This window comes from Mustela erminea, chromosome 9 (genome assembly GCF_009829155.1).
Source record: "Mustela erminea isolate mMusErm1 chromosome 9, mMusErm1.Pri, whole genome shotgun sequence".
In the NCBI taxonomy this organism is placed as follows: domain Eukaryota; kingdom Metazoa; phylum Chordata; class Mammalia; order Carnivora; family Mustelidae; genus Mustela; species Mustela erminea.
The window spans coordinates 61,765,553-61,786,300 of NC_045622.1; the positions used below are offsets into that span (position 1 = coordinate 61,765,553).

At 42.4% G+C, this 20,748-nt stretch overlaps 1 pseudogene; it reads right to left on the minus strand.

Annotated features, from left to right (window-relative positions):
- Positions 1 to 2,435: 2,435 nt before the first annotated feature.
- Positions 2,436 to 20,748, minus strand: part of LOC116599828 — a 50,538-nt pseudogene continuing 32,225 nt past the window's right edge.

A 20,748-nucleotide genomic window follows, 5' to 3' on the forward strand; every position in this document is an offset into this window, starting at 1 on the left:
GGGACTGGATTTTCACAGGTTATATCAAACGAGCCAAGGATGAGGACGCCCACCCCAGAGATGGATGCCGCTGCCAGTGGATCCCACCGGTTGGGGACTAAAGCTAAGACTCAAAACAATGAGTTCACTGAATTTATTGTTGCTCCTATTGTTAAAACATAAGCTGGCAACATAGCCAGTTAGGGCTTGACATACTATTTCTAGGAAAAGGGGGCTCTGGGTAGCCCTAGGAGAGGAGTGCTGTTTCTGGGTAAATCACACTGGAGTCATTAAAACAGTCTGACAGCTGTTAAAAAGGGACATAGAACTGGCTGAAAAGTCAAAGATTTGACTAATATCCAAAGAAAAGGGGGGAATGTAAGGGCCTATTTAGCCAGAGCGGCCCCACCTCAGTTGTATACATAAAGTGTCGTACATTGTTTTCTACCCACTACCATTCATTAGTAGAAGATTATTCTCAAAATTTTGCAGTGCGCCTGGGCCACATGGCATGCATGGTAGAAAATGAATGTGAGGATCCCAGCTAGGAGACTATTACCTTTCTCTATAAATTCATTAAGGGAGCTTGTCCTAAAAGCTATGGCTTTAATGCAGCAAGGCTTGCTAATCTTCCAGAGGAGATTATTCAAGAGGTACATAGAAAAGCTAGAGAATTTGAGAAGATGACTCAATCACTGCGATTATTTCGGGAAGTCTGCCTGGCTAGTGAAAGGTCGACTCTTTGTCCTATCCACCTATCCACCTATCCACCGCCAGTCTCCTGAATTAGCTCTGCCTAGGTCTCTTTGAGAGTCCGGTCCATTCTCTCTACTTTGTTGTTTATGCAGTAAAACTTAAATTGACCCTGCCCCCCCCCCCCCCCCCCCCCCGGAACTTATTTAAACGCAAGTCTGGGAAACCAGTCCCAGGTAACAAAGCCCAAATACAAGGGTGGGTCAGGTCAGGTGGAGACATTCAATCAGTGGGGGCACATACTGTCTCCTAGTTACCAAGGACTATGGGCCCCACCCTTGGGGTGCCTTTTGGGTGCCCATTCTAAGGTGATAGGCTAATTCAAATAGCTACTATGGGGTGAATTGTAGTACAATTGGCCACCCATGTGTGATCCAGCATGACTATGCAGCTTTCTCTGTGTATTGCAATCTCATTGGCCACCTGTGTGTGGCCAGGCTCAACTGTAAGGCCTTTGCTCTATAAAAGTCTGTGAGCCAGGGAGGGGTCTCGAGCTCTCTGTAAGAGGTGTGGCCCTGGCCGGTCAGTTTGATTCTCTATGCTTGGCATGAAATAAAGCTTTGCTTGACCTTAGTTTTGTATTAATCTCGCTCCTTTAATCACAGACCCGTTATTGGAGGACCCAACATTGGGGACCCAACAAAGTCACTTCAGGGTCTTGGGATTGTGCCCCTCATTGGATTTCCTTCCTCAGCGGTGATTCTGCTTCTCCCTCTCCCTCTGCCCCTCCCCCTGCTCACATGAGCTGTCTCTCTCAGGTAAATTAAAGAAAAATTTTCTTCAAATTAAAAGAAAAATCTGGGGAAACAAAACAAATGGCTGGAACAATAGACACATTCTAACTTATTTACATAATGCTAGATAATATTACTACATGACAGTCCAAAAATAAACCACAGCCATACCTTGAAGTGGAGAGCTAGGTTCTTGTCTCACGGAGTTGAAGAATGAATCTTGGAGACAAAGGAGAGTGAGCAAAGCCATAGAAGTTTATTAAGCAAGTATACAGAAAGAACTCTCACAAGTGAGGGATCCCAAGAGGGTTGCCACTAAGGGCTTTTAGGGTTGATCTTTTATAGAAAGCTAACCAGGGAACTTAAATCTGTTTAACATCTCTATTGATAGGACCATTGAGTAAGGACCAGTGATAACACCTTCAATGGCTTACTTCCTTTTTAGGGTGGGGTAATTCTTGGTTGGTCACAAGTAGCTGTTACAACAAGACCTCACTTCTGACACCTAGGACAGGATGGTCTGGTTTGTTCCCTTATCTCTGGTTTCCTTTCCTCTCCCACATTTTGAATTTTGTGTGCTGCAGCAACCTACCCATCTCTCCCTGCCTAGTCCCGCTTGTCTCCTACTCATTGGTAAATGGAATAGATTTCCTCAGGGTATATAAAAAGTACTCTCCTGATAGCAAACGCAGAGGCTAATTATGAGAAGGCATGTCTATTCAGGTTGGCTGGTTTATTGGCTACCCAGGTACTTAAGATTCTCTGTGTGGGAACTCCAAAGCCATTGTGAAGGCTGGAGGTTGAGAGCATTAGCTGTTTCTGTTTCTGTCCATGATGCTATCTTTAGAGGTTTTCATACAACTTTATCTGTAATGAGAGAAATTTTCTTATAGCTTCATCCTAGAATCAAATAGCACAGCTCTGATCCCTGGAACTGGTTCAGCTTTTCTGTGGCTCTTTAATTAATTTCTACTCCGAGTCCACCATGAGCATTCCAACTCCTAGATTCAGCTGTCTCTGACTATTAGGGGTTTTTGAGCTTTTCCCACTTCCTTTAGCTGTTTGTGACCTCCGTAAAGCCCTAGATGTGAGGTGAAGTGCGGTCCTAATGCAACCATGGTGGGTGACATGGATTTCTGGGCTACTTGGTCATACTTACTGTTAAGCCTGAGTTTTCATGTCCGAGAGACCATGAAGGAGCCAACACTGATGTAAACACATGAGGGTTTATTCAGCAAGCTTCAGCTTGGGCCCAAGTATATCCGATGCATCAGAGTAGGGCCTTGGACCCCGAACCAGATTACAGTCAGAGTTTTTAAAGGCAGAGTAGGGATGGACTCAGAGGTGGGTGAGGACAAAGGGGATTATGGACGATGTAAGTCTCTAAGGAATTTTGGAAGCAAGGTTTACAGGACCTTGAGGGGGCTAGCTATTGTTGGGAGAAAGGTTATTTACTACCAGTAGTAAAAATCTTCTCGTGAGACCCTTTAGATGTATATCAGGGGGCCATATGCTTGGGAATGATTCTCAACACTATCTTGGAGGTTTAGAGATAAAGTTTCCTAAAGGAATTGTTAAAGTAGACTTACAGGATCCTGGTCAGAACTGTTGGGGTAGGGAGTCAGTCAGGCTAGGATCGTCCTTAGCAAAACCTAAACATGAGGGTAGTTAAGTCCCTAGAGGAGAGCCGCCATACCTGTTTCAAGGGCTTGTCAGTAGGTAAGGAATTTTAGTGATTTTTCTATTGCCTCTGTGTCCCACATCACTTACCACATCTTTTGTTCTGCTTAAACTTGATCTTGGTTATACTATTTCCACCTTACAATGGATTGCTGCTGGGCATTTCTGACTATATGCTTTGGCGCCAACATAACCAACATAATGGGCAATTTCAGTCACATGATCACTTTGTGCCTTGAGGTCAGACATTCCATAACTACCAGAGATCAGTAGCAGACTAGGAGCTGCTTCTCAGTAGACATACAGTCCTCTGCTGCTGATGGCATGGCTTTACTACAGAACTCCTGCATTATGATTGTCTCACTGGAGTTTACCGTAAACCAACCACAAGCAAACTTTTTCTGTAAGGGGCCGGTAGTAAATATTTTAGGATTTTTGGCCATATGTTCTCTGCTTCAGCTGCTCAACTCTGCTTTTGTAGCATCTGCAGACAATATGTAAAGGAATGGACATGGCCATATTCACATAAAACAGTTTTTACAAAAAAGGTGGCATACCAATTTAGCCCATGGGCCATGATTTGCTGAGCTCTGCCACAAACTCCACAGTGACTCTTCTACCAACACTGACACCTCCAATACCATATGGTCTGCTGGATCATCTGGCACAGCAGCTGGTCAGGTTGTGCTACAATGTGCACCTGCTGCAGAGTCCTTTCCTCCTCTGGACTCCAGGCAAAGCTGGCAGCTTTCCTCATCACCTAGTGTATGAGCCAGAGAAGTATTCCTATGTATGGAATATGTTGCTTGCAAAACTCACAAAATTTTTGTGCTTTGTTCTTTATGTTAGGGGATGCAAGATGCAGTTATTAATCTCTTATTTTGGAGGGGATAGTTTGACCATTGGACCCTTAAAATATTTTGTTGCCAGGCAGGTCCCTGATTCTTTGCAGGGTATTATCTTCTACCCTCTGGAACACTTGTTTAAACAAGGGCATCTCTTGCTTTTCCTGTTTCATCCACAAGATGTCACCCCTGCAACAGATCAGTTTGATGTTCTGTCGGATGCTCCGGAATCTTTCTGGATTATGTTATGAGAGAAAGTGGGAAAATGAATAGAGTTAGGCCAAAACTTTAAATGAATATTTTTGTCCCATTCCACATGAATGTGAACTGTTTCTGGTAGTCTTCTATCACTGAGATAGAAAAGAGTTCATCTGCCAAATCAATGGCACATACTATGTATGTGAGGCTTTATTAACCTGCCCTAGCAATGCAACCATGTCCGGTACTTTAGGTTTTGAGCAATAGGGGCTACCACTTGGTTGAGCTTGCAGCAGGTTACAGTAATTTTTCAGGATCCATCTGCTATTGCAGGGACCAGACTGGCAAATTAAATGGAGATATGATAGGGACCATCACCCCTTTGGGTCTTCAGTGAGGGTGTTAATCTTTGCCATCCCCTGGGTTATATGTTTTTAAAGATGTACTGTCTTGGCCAGTAGAGGGCAATTTTGAAGTCTTCCTCTTAGCCTTTCTCATGATAATACCTCTTATTTCATAGGACAAGGACCCACTGTGGGGGTTTGTCCGACTGCAAGTTGTCATTCCTAATTATACAGTTGGGGACTGGGGCCCTATTTATTACCTGGCCTCCATTTATTAGTAATGATACTTTGTTTCTTAAGGGGTCAGTATGAGCTCAGACACTGTGTCCAGTAGTCCTCAAAATATCTGGGTAGTCTATCATCATGCACCAAAATAAAGGTCTCAGACACCAATCTGAATGGCTGTGCCAGGCTGCCTCTGCAAGGGAGAGTAGCAACAGCTTAATTCTGCACATACCTTGCATTTGTATTTTTTTATTTTTATTTTTTTTATCAGAAAAGCGTGGACAGATGTATCAAGGCATGGGGAAGAAATACAAAGAGATGGCCATTATCTTGAAGCTGGAAAGCAGGCCTGGACCCTCCCCTCTGTGTGGGCACATGGGGAGGCAGTCATATGATCAGGGAGGAATGGGGTGTTTGTCCTAGCAATCGCCCCTAGGCAGGAAGGAGAGTGGAGAGTTCCTTTATTCCATAGCTCCTAATGTAGGCCCTGACCCAGGAGATGCTGGGATCCTGTTCCTACTGGGCCTTTGCGTTCAATAGCCCAAGAACAGGAACACTCCTGATGCTTTAGCTGCTTTCACAGTCACCCCTTGGAGCATACAATACACTTTCTAGGACTAACCTGGGAGTTCATGGTCCTGCTGGTACTGGGATATTACATTCAATAGTCTGAGAACATGAGCTGTGCTGATGTTTCAGTTGCTTCCACAATTACTCCTTAGGGTTTGCAGTACATTTGCTAAGAATAACTTGACATACTCCCCTTTTCCCAGTGTATGTTTATCTGACTAAATAGCTGTAGGTTATTTAGGAACTATTACAATACTTATTTGCCACAGATCTGCAGGGTCCTTAACTTCGGGGACTTAGTCGTCTCTTCAGTCATTAGGTTTTGAGCAAGGGTGTGACTATTTGTGTGGCCACTCCTAGCCTTCTGCTCCTTTCTTTTTTCTTGCATTGTTCTGCCTGTGGATGTTAAGCAGCATCCTCACTGACTATCTTTATTGCCCTTATTTTATTAATGATTTTTACAATGCCCTGTGGGTAATGGGCTCTTCGCTGTCCCTGTTAGGTGTTAGGGTAATTGCAGCCTCCTGGCTTCTGGTGGTGAAGTGCTTGCATATGACCTGGATGACTTTAAAGCTCCAGCATCCCATATAGGTTAATGAGCCTAGCACTAGATCATGCTGCTACCATCACCACAGGCCTTCAGCGCTGAACTTAGTGATGTTGGTGCCCTTACTGGCAGATTCCTAATGTCTTGGTGAATGTTATGTCCTTTGGACTTTCGCAAGAAATGTAACCCTCTGGTGGATCTTTAGGCCTTACATAACATGACCTTTCCAGCATGCCCATCTCCCTTTCACCCTTTAATTTTTTCCTTCATTATCTTCCAAGGAACTGAAGGATTCCTGCTTTGCTTTGCATGGGATTTGATTTCCCTAAACTTCTAAGAGCCTCCCCTGCTGTGGTGATGTCCTATCCTGAAGTCCTTGGCTAAGCATTGCATTCATATCCTGAGAAGGTGTCCCCAGCTGAATGGATTCTTTTGTATCCAGTCTTATGTTCTAGCCCCCTTGATCAAGCATTCCCGAAATCGAATCCCAGGAGTACTCCCTTCGCCCCTGCCGATACATACTAATTTTTGTGGGTGTTTTGGGGTGTAATCTCTCTCTACCTTTATCAGGTGCTGCAGCTCACCAATCCAGTTCTGGGATTTAACTCTACTATTAGGCCTGCAACCAGGAGACATAGTGCAATAAGTCCTGAGGGAGGCACATACAGTCTTGTGGAGGAGATGTTTCTGCAATGTTATCCCGGGGATTAGAAGTGCCAGCTCTTACTACAGAGGCATAGACTTCCTCTGTAAGCTCTGAGGTTTTAGGGATGCCTGCAGGGCTGAAATTCTTGCAGATATCCACTGACATATCTTATCCCATGTTCCAGGATTCAGGTTCCAGATTTTGTCAGTCTGAGTCCTGATCTTAGTATAAACAGACCTGCTTTGGCTGAACATCTCTGAATATCGGTGACTCTGCGAAGTCCTGAATCTGCTTCTTAAGTGTGCTCATTCTTCCATCCCAGGGGATAATGGCTTCTTTGTAGGCTGCAAAAGAGTCCCTTAGATTCTTATACATAGCCTTTAATTGTGTAATTACCCTTAGTTTTTCATTATTCCTCTGCAGGGTGGCAATACAACTTTATAATAACCAGTCAATCTCACGTTCTTTTTGAAAAAAGACTTTACTTACTTACTTATTTATTTACTAGAGAGAGAGATATCGCATGAGTGGAGGGGAAGGACAAGAGGCAGAAGCTGACTCCCACTGAGCAGGGAGCCCAAAGTGGGGCTCGATCCCACGATCCTGAAATCATGACGGCCTAAGGCAGATGCTTATCCAACTGAGCCACCCAGCACCCCAAACCACACTTTCTTATAGGGTGTGTTCCTCCCCATATTTTATGAATGTGTAAATCATACCTTGGTAAGGATATTATGAAATTGTCAATGATAAATTCTTTTGAATTTGGTTGCCATCTCGTGTGAGGGGCTGTGCCTTATATTTTGCTCAGGATAGCTTCTCCTTGATAGGTGGTGAGTGAGCCAGTTTCCAAACTCTATTTTATCTCCCATCTCTGGGACCATTTCAGTACCATCTCTCTAATTTTGAGCTATTCAAGAAACATACAGAAAGCTAAGATTAGACATATAGGAGATTTAATGAGAGACATGCATGTGAAGAATAAAGTGGTGGGAGCAAATGTAGGCAGATGATAATGCTAGTCTAACATCAGGAAAGGAGAGGGGGAAGAAGGATTAAATAGGAAGATTTTTAGATTAGAGCCCATTTCTAGAAATGGTCCTGGTAAGATCCTTGTGGGAGCAGCTCTGCAGCAGGTAGGAATGGTCTAGCTCTAATAAACCCATCGCGCTCCGTCATTGGCTGGGGACAGCCCAAGTCTGCAACCATGTGTGGCCTCGGTATGAACACGCTGTAGAACCCAAGGGGGTGGCAGCTTGAAGCTGTCCTTCAGCAGGTTCTTTTTGAAGGACAGCTAAGTGGTGCACCTCTACGGCAGCAGTAGGATGAAACACTGGATAGGAAGCAGGTTTGAAGTTTTCTGTTATTTTTGTTTTCGCTTTACAGTCAGGCATTGGGTGAGAGTAAATACAAGTGGAAGTCAGTGGGAGAAGAATTGAAAGCAAAATGAATTACTAGAGATCTTATGAGAATAAAGAAGGAAGCTCAGGGAAATGGTCAGGGAAGTTAATCAATAGAAGACCCAGGAAAGTCTTTAAAAGGGAAGATCAGAGGTGGCTGAGTGGCTCAGTCAGTTAAGTGTCAGACTCTTGATCTCAGTTCAGGTCTTCATTTCAGAGTCTTGAGTGCACACCCCACATTGGGCCTCATGCTGGGCATGGAGATTAGGAAATATTAAAAGGGAAGATCAAATTCAGGTGTTCTAAATGGCATTCTTTAAATCTGTACCTTAAAGATTCTACAGATCTGTTCCATTTTAGGCAAGTTCTACTTCTTCATGTTTTCTTCAAATTTTTATTGAAATTCTAGTTAAAATAATTAATACTGGTTTCAGGAGGAGAATTTAGTGACTCATCACTTATATATATATCAGCCAGTGCTCATCACAACAAGTGCCCTCCTTCATTTCCATCAGCCATTTAGCCAATCCCTCTCCCACCTCCCTCCATCACAACCCTCAGTTTATTCTCTATTGTTGAGAGTCTCTTGTGGGTTGTTTCCCTCTCTTTTCTCCCCCCTTCCCACATGCTCATCTGCTTTCTTTCCTAAATTCCACATATCCATGACATCATACAGTATTTGTCTTTCTCAGACTTATGTTGCTTAGCATAAAACACTGTAGCTCCATCTACATCATTGCAAATGGCAAGATTTCATTCTTTTTGATGACTGAGTAATATTCCATTATATATATATATACCACATTTTTTTTTTTTCTAAATTGTTCCATGGCCAGTGTGGGGCTTAGTGCAGGGCTTGAATTCACTCATGACCCTGAAATCAATACCTGAGCTAAGATCAAGATTCAGACACTTAACAAGCTACCCAGGTGGCCCTATGACATGTCTTTATTCGCTCATTAGTCTGTGAGCACTTGAGCTCTTTCCATAGTTTGGCCATTTTCGATAATGCTGCTATAAACATCAGGGTGCATGTATACCTTTGAATGTGTATTTTTGTATCCTTTGAGTAAATACCTAGTAGTGCAATTGCTGGGTTGTAAGGTAGTTCTATTTTAACTTTTTGAGGCACCTCCATACTGTTTTCCAGAGTGGCCACACCAATTTGCATTCTTCCCAACAGTGCAGGACGGGTTTCTCGTTCTGCACATCCTCACCAGCACTTGTTGTTCATTGAGATCTTTGTTGTAGCCATTCTGACAGGTATGAGGTGATAGCTTATTGTAATTCTGTTTGTATTTCCCTGATGATGAGTGATGTTGAACATCTTTTCATGTGCCTGTTAGCCATCTGGATGTTGTCTTTGGAAAAATGTTTATTCATGCGTTCTGCCCATTTCTTAACTGGATTATTTGTTTTCTGGGTGTTTGTTCAGTTCTTTACAGCTTTTGGATACTCAGTCTTTATCAGATATGTCATTTGCAAATATCTTCTCCCATTCCACAGGCTGCCTTTTAGATTTGGTGACTGTTCCATTTGCTGTGCGGAAGCTTTTTATCTTGATGAAGTCCCAATAGTTCATTCTTGGTTTTCTATTCCATCCCTCCAGAGACTTGTCTAGTAAGAGGTTGCTATATATGAGGCCAAAGAGGTTGCTTCTTGTGTTTGAGGAGTTTTACTTCTGAAATGGCAGTGTGAGGAGCTTCATGGATCCATTCCTCAGGGAAAGAGCATGACTGGTAAAAATTATTTAAAACATCAACCGTTGGGGACACGTGGGTGCCTCAGTCTGTTAAGTGTCTGTCTTTGCATCAGGTCCAGATCCTGGGCCCCTGAGATTGAGCCCCACATCAGGCTCCCAGCTGAGCGGGTAGCCTGCTTCTCCTTCTCCCTTGCTCCATCCCCTGCTTGTGCACGCTCACTCTTTCCCTATCAAATAAATAAATAGAGTCTTCAAAAGAAATAAAAAATCAACCAATGAAAGTTTTCAGAAATTGTATTAATGCCATACAGCAAATGAGGTGTTATTTATTCAGGAAAATCTATTAAAATTGGTAAGAACAGCAAAGGAGTCTATGTCGTGATCCATGATCAGTTCCTTCCTTCCACCGTGGATAAGAAGATGGGGCTCTCTCTTCAGTCAGCTCCCAGTGAAGGGTTGGGCTATTTTACCTAGAGGGGCAGGTGGTCAGCATTTCTTATCCCTTCCAACTATGAGGTTGTAGTGCCTAATTTGCAAGAGAGTGCTCCTGAGAAATTGGGGCTCCTTTCTTCCATGGACCCCACACATAGGTGTGAATTCCTACTACTGGGATGGCAGGCTGAAAATATTGGGGCCACAGTCTTCATTGCTTCAGCTCACTTGTAGGGCAAATACTCAGCATCATGAAAGGCAAGCCAAGAAGTCTAGAGGCTGAGGCTCTCGCTCAGTGCCTGTAAGTGGCTCAGAGATTTTTCCTAGTGAAAAGGCAGTTCATAAGAACAGAGAACCCTGAAGCTCTCCCCTAAAGAACTGATTTTATTTGAAAGAATGTAGGAGAAGTGAAAATCCCAAGGGCGCTCTTGATAAAATAATGGAGTTTTTTGTAATAAACAAATAAGGGAAGGCTGATAACTCTATGACAACAGCATGTTATACCAGAGGCCAGGTAGTTTGCCAGGCAGAATCAGGGAAAGAGACCATTAGGAAGACTCATCCTGGGGTCAGAAAAACCCTTAAAGATTGGCCTTAAAAACTAATCCTGCACACAATTTATTGGACCAATCTATGAAGCAACTTGTGGCCCAGGGTACTACTGAAAATAATGGAGCAGTCTCATAGGAGTTAGTGGAGCCCAGTTGGATGTTCTACTGAAGGAGGTGGAAACCTTAATGGATCAGAGGAAGAGACACATAGAGCCCTGCTAAAGTCAGTCAACCCAGGGCAACTATTTGTGTCCATGGCTGCATTCTCTGAGGAAGAACATCAGAGGAGTTCCACTGCACGAGGCCAGAGTTGGAGGAGGAGCGTAGAGACTTTGAGAAAACAGTCTAGCCAGTCACCAAGCATAAGGAGATAATCACAAGACCCATAAAGGGGACCAGTAGCCACAGTTGCTGTCATGTATTATTGAAAATGTCCAGTTTGCAACAACAAATTACAAGATGTTCAAAAAGGCAGGAAAGTATGACTCATACATCAGGAAAAAAAGCAGGCAATAGAAACTGCTTGTGAGAGTGATGAGATATTAGAATTAGAGCAGAAAACCTCAAAGCAGCCATTACAAAATGTTCAAAGAACTAAAGAAAATCAGGATTAGAGAAATAAAGTATGATGACAGTGTCACATCAAATGATGAATATCAGTAAAGTGAAGTTATTAAAAAACATGGCAATTCTAGAGTTAAAAAGTATGCTAGAGTAATCTTCCCCTTATCTGCGATTTGTTTTCTGTGGTTTCAGTTACCTGTAACCAACCATGTTCTGCAGGCAGAGGATATGCTTTCTGACATATCAAAAGAATGTCAGTAGTAGGGTAATGGTACATCACTGTGTCTGTGTCATTCACCTCGCTTCATCTCACCACCGGCATTTTGTCATCTCACATCATCATAAGAAGAAGGGGGTGCGTACAGTAAAATAAGATATTTTTAGAGAGAGAAAGAGCACATTCACATAACATTTATTATAGTATATAGTTGTAATTGTTCTATTTCATTATTAATTATTGTTGGTAATTTCCTACTGTGCCTAACTTATAAGTTGGACTCTACTGTAGGCATGTATGTATAGGAGAAAACAGAGTATGTATGGCATTTGGTACTATCTGTGGCGTCAGGCATCCACTGTGGGGTTGGAGTGTATCCCCTGTCAATAAGGGATAACATAGCTGAAATGAAAAATTCACTGAAGGAGCTCAAGAGTAGATTTGAATGACAAAAGAAGGAATGAGCAAACTTGAAGGTAAACGGATAGAGATAATCCAATGATGCATAATCTGAGAACAGATGAAGAATGAAGAAATGTGACCAGAACCTCAGGAATATGTGGGACACATTAAAGATAACAACATTTAAGTAACGGTGTTACCAGGAGGAAAGAAGAGGAGCAGAAAAAATATTTGAAGAAATATGCTTATAAATAAATTTGAAAACGTTCCTAATTTATTCATAAGCATTTATCTACACATCCAAGAACTAAAAGATTCTATGCAGAATAAATGGAAAGTATACAAGGGAACTCGAATAATATTAGCAGCCAACTTCTTTTTTTTTTTTTAAATTTATTTATTTGACAGATAGAGATCCCAAGTAGGCAGAGAGGCAGGCCGAGAGAGAGGAGGAAGCAGGCTCCCTGCTGAGCAGAGAGCCCGATGGGGTGCTTGATCCCAGGACTCTGGGATCATGACCTGAGCCGAAGCAGAGGCTTTAACCCACTGAGCCACCCAGGCGCCCCAGCAGCCAACTTCTTAACCAGAACCAGTGAAGGCCAGAAGGTAGTGGGATGGTATGTTCAAAGTGCTAGAAGAGAAAAAGGTGTTGATCAAGAAACTTATATCCGGAAAAACTGTCTTTAAATAAATGAAGGCAAAGTGCATTTCCAGGTAAGCAAACACTGAGACACTCTATTGCTAGCAGACACACCTTATAAGAAATGACAAAGGAAGTTCTTTAGGTTGAAAGTTCTTTAGGTTGGGGTTGGGAGCCCCAAAGAGTAATCTAAATTCAAACGAAAAAAAAAACCTGTTTATTTATAAATAGACGTTCTCTCATTTATTCATTCAGCAATATTTACTGTGTACCTATACTAATCTAGGTATATGGTGTGTGAGGTGTCAGGGATAGCACAGTGAGCAAAAGAGAAGTTTTGCTCTTATGGACTTTACATTCTAGACAATAAACAATAAAATAGTAAAGGAGTATATGATAGAATCCAGAAAAGGATAAGTTTGGAAACAAAGAAGCAGTCAATTGTAAGGACCTGGACAGCAGAGGTGAGTAGGGGTGCAGACTGCATTATCAAGTGGGCGGTCTGGGAAAAGTCTCATTCATAAAATAAAGTATCAACAAAGACTTAGAAGTATTTGGGAGTGTAAGGGATATCTGGGGGAAGAATATTGCCCCAGGTAGAGGTAAGAGCTACAGCCAAGATCCTGAAGTCGGGACAACAACAAATGTTTGAGGAACAGTAAACGGTACGGTTGGAATGAGTGACCAAGGGGGATAGAAGTAGATCAAAACGGTAACTAGGGGACACATCACAAAGGCTTTGTGACGTTGATAACTCTTGATGACTTTGTGACTTTCACACTGAATGAGGAATGGAGCTATTTCAGGGTTTTGAGCCAAAGATTGAAACGATCTAGCATAATTTTTTTTAAATTTATTTTTTATTTTCAGCATAACAGTATTCATTATTTTTGCACCACACCCAGTGCTCCATGCAATCCATGCCCTCTATAATACCGACCACCTGGTACCCCAACCTCCCACCCCCCGCCCCTTCAAAACCCTCAGATTGTTTTTCAGAGTCCATAGTCTCTCATGGATCACCTCCCCTTCCAATTTTCCCCAACTCCCTTCTCCTCTCTAACTCCCCATGTCCTCTAGCATAAATTTTTAAGAAAGCTTTCTGACTGCCTTCATGAGAATAGGCTATATATGTCGCAGTCTGTTAGGCGGCTATTGAGCCTCAGTACTTTGGGGGGTGTGGTGGTAACTGATTGGATTTGAGTATATTTTAAAAGTAGATTCCACTTTGCTGTGCAGAAGCTTTTGATTTTGATGAAGTCCCAAAAGTTTATTTTCACTTCTGTTTCCTTTGCCTTTGGAGACATATTTTGAAAGAAGTTGCTGTGGCTGATATCGAAGAGATTATTGCCTATGTCCTCCTCTAGGATTCTGATGGATTCCTGTCTCACGTTGAGGTCTTTTATCCATTTTGAGTTTATCTTTGTGTATGGTGTAAGAGAATGGCTGAGTTTCATTCTTCTACATATAGCTGTCCAGTTTTCCCAGCACCATTTATTGAAGAGACTGTCTTTTTTCCACTGTATATTTTTTTCTGTTTTGTTGAAGATTAATTGACCATAGAGTTGAGGGTCCATATCTGGGCTCTCTACTCTGTTCCACTGGTCTATGTGTCTGTTTTTATGCCAGTACCATGCTGTCTTGGTGATCACAGCTTTGTAATAAAGCTTGAAATCAGGTAACGTGATGCCTCCAGTTTTATTTTTATTTTTCAACATTTCCTTAGCGATTCGGAGTCTCTTCTGATTCCATACAAATTTTAGGATTATTTGCTCCAGCTCTTTGGAAAATACCGGTGGAATTTTGATCGGAATGGCATTAAAAGTATAGATTGCTCTAGGCAGTAGAGACATTTTAACAATGTTTATTCTTCCAATCCAAGAGCATGGAATGGTCTTCCATCTTTTTGTGTCTTCTTCAATTTCTTTCATGAGTGTTCTGTAGTTCCTCAAGTACAGTTCCTTTACCTCTTTGGTTAGGTTTATTCCCAGGTATCTTGGTGCTATAGTAAATGGAATTGATTCTCTAATTTCCCTTTCTGTATTTTCATTGTTAGTGTATAAGAAAGCCACTGATTTCTGCACATTGACTTTGTATCCTGCCACGTTGCTGAATTGCTGTATGAGTTCTAGTAGTTTGGGGGTGGAATCTTTTGGGTTTTCCATATAAAGAATCATGTCAACTGCGAATAGAGAGAGTTTGACTGCTTCATTCCCAATTTGGATACCTTTAATTTCTCTTTGTTGTCTGATTGCTGTTGCTAGGACTTGTAATACTATGTTGAACAAGAGTGGTGAGAGTGGGCATCCTTGTCTCATTCCTGATCTCAACGGGAAGGATGCAAGGTTTTTCCCATTGAGGATGATATTTGCTGTGGGTCTTTCATAGATAGATTTGATGAGGTTCAGGAATGTTCCCTCTATCGCTATACTTTGAAGCGTTTCAATCAGGAACGGATGCTGGATTTTATCAAATGCTTTTTCTGCATCAATTGAGAGGACCATGAGGTTCTTCTCTCTTCTCATATTAATTTGTTTTATCATATTGATTGATTTGCAAATGTTGAACCATCTTTGTAGCCCAGGGATGAATCCCACCTGATCATGGTGGATAATCTTTTTAATGTGCTGTTGGATCCTGTTGGCTAGGATCTTGTTGAGAATCTTAGCATCCATATTCATCAGTGATATTGGTCTGAAGTTCTCCTTTCTGGTAGGGTCTTTGCCTGGTTTTGGAATCAGGGTAATGCTGGCTTTATAGAAAGCGTCTGGAAGTTTTCCTTCTGCTTCAATTTTTTTAAACAGCTTCAGAATAGGTGTTATTTCTTCTTTGAAAGTTTGGTAGGATTCCCCAGGGGATCTGTCAGGTCCTGGGCTCTTGTTTTTTGGGAGGTTTTTGATCACTGCTTCAATCTCGTTACTAGATATCGGTCTATTCAGGTTGTCAATTTCTTCCTGGTTCAATTTTGGGAGTTTATAAATTTCCAGGAATGCATGCATTTCATCTAGGTTGCTAAGCTTATTGGCATATAACTGTTGATAATAACTTCTGATGATTGTTTCGACTTCGTTGGTGTTAGTTGTGATCTCTCCCTTTTCATTCATAATTTTACGAATTTGGGCTTTCTCTCTTTTCTTTTGGATTAGTGTGGACAATGGTTTATCGATCTTATTGATTCTTTCAAAAAACAGCTTCTAGTTTCATTGATACGTTCTACTGTATTTCTGGCTTCTACCTCATTGATCTCTGCTCTAATCTTGATGATTTCCCTTCTGATGTGTGGAGTTGATTTGATTTCTTGTTGATTCTCCAGTTCTTCAAGGTGTAGAGACAGCTGCTGTGTTCTGGATTTTTCCATTTTTTTTAGGGAGGCTTGGATGGCTATGTATTTCCCCCTTAGGACCGCCTTTGCTGTATCCCATAGGTTTTGGGCTGAAGTGTCTTTATTCTCATTGGTTTTCATGAATTGTTTCAGTTCTTCTTTGATCTCCTGGTTGATCCAAGCATTCTTAAGCAAGGTGGTCTTTAGCTTCCAGTTGCTTGAGTTCCTTCGGAACTTTTCCTTGTGATTGAGCTCCAGTTTCAAAGCATTGTGATCTGAGAATATGCAGGGAATAATCTCAGTCTTTTGGTATCGGTTGAGTCCTGATTTGTGACCCAGTATGTCGTCTATTCTGGAGAAAGTTCCGTGTGCACTTGAGAAGAATGAGTATTCTGTTGTTTTAGGGTGGAATGTTCTGTATATATCTATGAGGTCCATCTGGTCCAATGTGTCATTCAATGCTCTTATTTTTTTATTGATTTTCTGCTTTGGTGATCTGTCTATTTCTGAGAGAGGCGTGTTAAGATCTCCTACGATTAGTGTATTCATATCAATATGACTCTTTATCTTGATTAACAGTTTTCTTAAGTAATTGGCTGCTCCCATATTGGGAGCATAGATATTTACAATTGTTAGATCATCTTGGTGGATAGTCCCTTTAAGGATTATGTAGTGTCCTTCTGTAGCTCTGACTGCAGGCTTTAGTTTAAAGTCTAATTTATCTGATATGAGGATCGCTACCCCAGCCTTCTTTTGAGGCCCATTGGCATGAAAGATGCTTCTCTGTCCATTCACTTTCAGCCTGGGTGTATCTTTAGGTTCAAAATGGGTCTCTTGTAGACAACATATGGATGGGTCCTGTCGTTTTATCCAATCTGCAACCCTGTGTTGTTTTATGGGCGCATTTAGGCCATTCACATTGAGAGTGATTATTGATAGATACCTTTTTATTGACATTGAGTTACCTTTGAAGTCTGTCTTTCTGTAGACTGTCTCTGTATTTCTGTTCAATGCTACTCTTAGGATTTTTCCTCTTTTATAGAACCCCCCCCTTAATATTTCCTGCAGTGTCGGCTTGGTGGTTGCATAGTGTTTTAAGCCTTGCCTGTCTTGGAAACTCTTTATCTCTCCATCCATTTTGAATGTCAGTCTTGCTGGATAAAGTATTCTTGGCTGCATGTTCTTCTCATTTAGTGCCCTGAATATATCTTGCCAGCCTTTTCTGGCTTGCCAGGTCCCTGTGGACAGGTGTGACGTTATTCTGATGGGCTTCCCCCTGTAAGTAAGGAACCTCTTTGCCCTGGCGGCTTTCAAGAGATTATACCTACAATTATAATTCCTCAATTTGACTATCAGGTGTCGTGATTTTTTTTGGAATGTATAATCTTGGGTGGAGACCGTTCATCCTCTAGTACATGAACGCTGGTTCCATTCACGAGATTGGGAAAATTTTCATAAAGGACTTGTTCCACTATATCTTCTAGACTTCTTTCTTTCTCCTCCCCTTCAGGGATTCCAATAATTCTGACACTGGAACACTTCATGGCATCATTTATTTTCCTGAATCTGTTTTCGTGGTTCCTAAGCTGTTTGTTCCAGGCTTCCTCCTGATCCTTTCTCTCTATTTGTTTGTCTTCCAGATCACTAATTCTATCTTCTGTCTCAGTTACTCTAGCTTTGAGAGAGTTTAGATTAGATTGGAACTTGTTGAGAGCATTGTGAACCTCCTCCCTGGTAGCTTTAAGCTCTGCCCTAACATTGTGAACATCCTGTTTGGTATCTTTCAGTTTGGCCCTAATCAATTCCGTTTGGTCATCCATGGCTTTCTCCAATCTAGCTATTGCTGGGATAATTGTTAGCCTGAATTCTCTTTCTGACATATTGTCTACATTGATAGCTGTTAGCTCTGTTGCAGAAGGTCCATCCTCTGAATTTTTCCTTTGTTGGGCATTCCTCCTCCTAGTCATTTTGGTGAGAGATGACTGAACAGATGTAGCTAGATGTACGAACTGTGGTGCAGTCAAGGTGCACCCTGGAACACTTCTGAGCAATCAGGATTCCCCACCCAAATGAGAGACAAAAGAAAAAAAAAAAAAGAAAAGAAAAAAAAAAGAGAGAGAGAGAGATAGGAAAGAAAGGGAAGATGAAAGAGAAGGTTTAGCCCAGATGGGCCCCAAGGTAAGATTTATGAAGTAGACAAACAAAAAGACTGATACAAGTTTATGACAAGAGAAAAAAAAAATATATGCAAATAAAGGAAGAACCTCGTCAAAAAGAACCCCAAGTGTAAGATTTATATGCTATCAGGACAAACACAAAAACACAGAAACACTGGTGGAAGATGAAGATAGGAGAGTTCTTATAACTTCTCAGTGTATATGAGGAAGGTTGTTTTGATTCTTCCTGGATGTATCTTGATATCTTTGTTAAAGGACTCAACTTTCCTAAGATAAAGGGGATTAAAAATTGGTTTACCTATAGGGGTAGTATTGATTGGGGAAAAGGGATTACTTTGAAGTTTAACTCTATATGAATATTAGAGGATAAAAATAAAAAGGAATAAACTAGACTAAACTAAACTAAAATTTAAAAAAAGGAATTCAAAAAATAAAAATGCAAAAGAAAAACATAGGTATGTATCAAAAAGTTCAGGTTAGAAGGTTATTATGGAATTTGATGTGCTGTACATCTTGCTGTGATGGTAAATAGGTTAAAAAAATTACCTATGTGTAAAAAAAAAAAATGAACCAGAATAGTGGGAACGAGTGAACAATAAATGTTTTCCTATGAAGTACTGGTTGTTCTCTTGTAGTCTTCTTTTTTTTTCCTCTTTTTTTTTTTTTTTTCCTTTCTTGGTTTGTTTTCTGGGGGAGGGCCTGCCACGTGGGTTGTCAGTCAATGATGCTTCCTGAGTTAAGTCCTCCCGCCCCTCTCAAGGGGGTGGGCTCTGAGAAAACTTTGTTTTTTTCAGGCTTTTTGTTCTCTGGTGGTTTTTATGTTCGTTCACTCATTTTTCTCTCACCTTGACCGCTTTTGATGGTTTTTGTAGTTTTAGAGGAAAACAAACCGCACCCTGATCTCCCTCTCAGAGAGAAGCCTCAGTCTGGGTGCAGAGCCTAAATAAGTTCCCCCTTGGCCGCTGGCAGAGTAGGTTCCAAGTTGAAGACCCTGGGGACGCGGGATCTTTTGCTTGTACCCAAAGCCAAGGCAGTGGCGGCTGTCTGGGAGCTCCCGACCACCAGAGAGGTTCCAAGCAGCGATCGCACACTGAGATTTTCCCGCTGGCCCGGGCTGGGAGTGCCTGGTCTTGCTGGGTCTAAGAGTGCCCAGCTTGCAAGCACCTTTTTCAGGGGCGGCTATGGGTTTCTGAGAACGGGGCGCAGGTCTGAAAGCACCATGCTGGGCTTTTGCGCACCTCTTTCAGGGGAGAGTTTGGGGCGCGCGGCTTAGGCTCTGAAACAATGGCGCGGGTCAAAGAGTGCCGGCTGGGCCTTTGTAACTCTCTCAGGGGAGCATGAGGGACATGCACGTGTATCTCAGGCTTTGTAGCAGGTCTCACGCGTTCTGCCGACCGGTGTGGCTCCCATCCCCTCACAGGAGCTAGAACACACGCATACTCAGGCACACTGGAGGCTTAGGGACCAAGACCTGGTTTCTCTGCTGCACTCTCTCTGCCTCAGTGCCGAGGAGGCTGTCCTGGGACCGGGGACTTAAGCCTCTGTCCCTAGCCGCCCAGATTCCCAAATTTCCCCCCGCGATCCTTTGCTCTTTTGGAGTGCTTTCAACCAGTCTCCAAGTTAATTCTGGTCCCCAGACGCAGGGCACTCTCGCTCGTATTGGGGTATTACTTTCCTACCGGTCGCCTCTGGTGGCTCCCTCCCCCTTTTGTTTATCTTCAGATATCAGTCCATGGTTCCCACTCCGCCTTACCTGCCCACTGGTGCCTTCTGCCCCTGTAGAGATCCAGACGTGTATAATTCTGATCTCAGGCTGATTTCATGGGTGAATGGAGTTCTTTGGTAGGTAATCAGCTCACTTTGGGGTACTGGCTGAAAAGGCGCCTCCTCCTACTCCCCAGCCATCTTGTCCCTGAGATGGTGTTCTTAAGTACACGTGCAAGCTGGCACTCCTTAACTCTCAAACCTACTTAAGCCTAGTAATTTATTCCCTCACCTTAACTTACCTTTCCCTTAGGGGTGCCTGGGTGGCTCCGTCTGTGGAGCATCCACCTCCTGATTTCAGCTCAGGTCATGATCCCAGAGTCCAGAGATCGAGCCCTACCTTGGGCTCCCTGCTCTGAGGGAAGCCTGCTTCTTCCTCTCCCACCCCCCGTGCTTGTGTTCCCTCTCTGGCTCTCTATGTGTTCGAAAATAAATAAAATCTTAAAAAAATATAGCTCACGTCTTATTCATGTGTTTCGATCTTGCCTTAGAATCCATCACTCTTGTGATGCCTGGGTGGCTCAGTTGATTAAGCATCTGCTTTTGACTTGGGTCATGGTCCCAGGGTCCAGGGATCTAGTCCCATGTCAGGCCCCTTGCTTAGTGGGGAACCTGCTTCTCTCTCTGCGTGCTGCTTCCCTGCTTGTGTTCTCTCTCTCTGGCAAATAACATATTAAAAAAAAAAAAAAGAAACTAAAAAGTATCTGTCACTCTCCAGCCCGATTACTATAGGCCTTGTTACTCCTTTTTTCCCATTACACTTGGGCTGTCTTGCTTAACTTACTCTGGAAGTCCCTTAAATCAAGTGATGTGGTGACCTCAAATTCCTGTGTTTCCATGTTCCCACTTTCAGTGACTCTGAGAGACTTAATCCACTGAATGTGTGAATTTTACCTCTACTGACCTTAGAACTCTGGCCACTTCTAATCCAGGGACCTACACCTGGGTCCAGGTCTTCTACTCTTGATGATCCTGTGATTGTCATCCCTACTGACTCTTCCTCCCTATTCCATAGTTTCTGAAATCCACCCCCCTCACCCGCCATGACCCTAATCT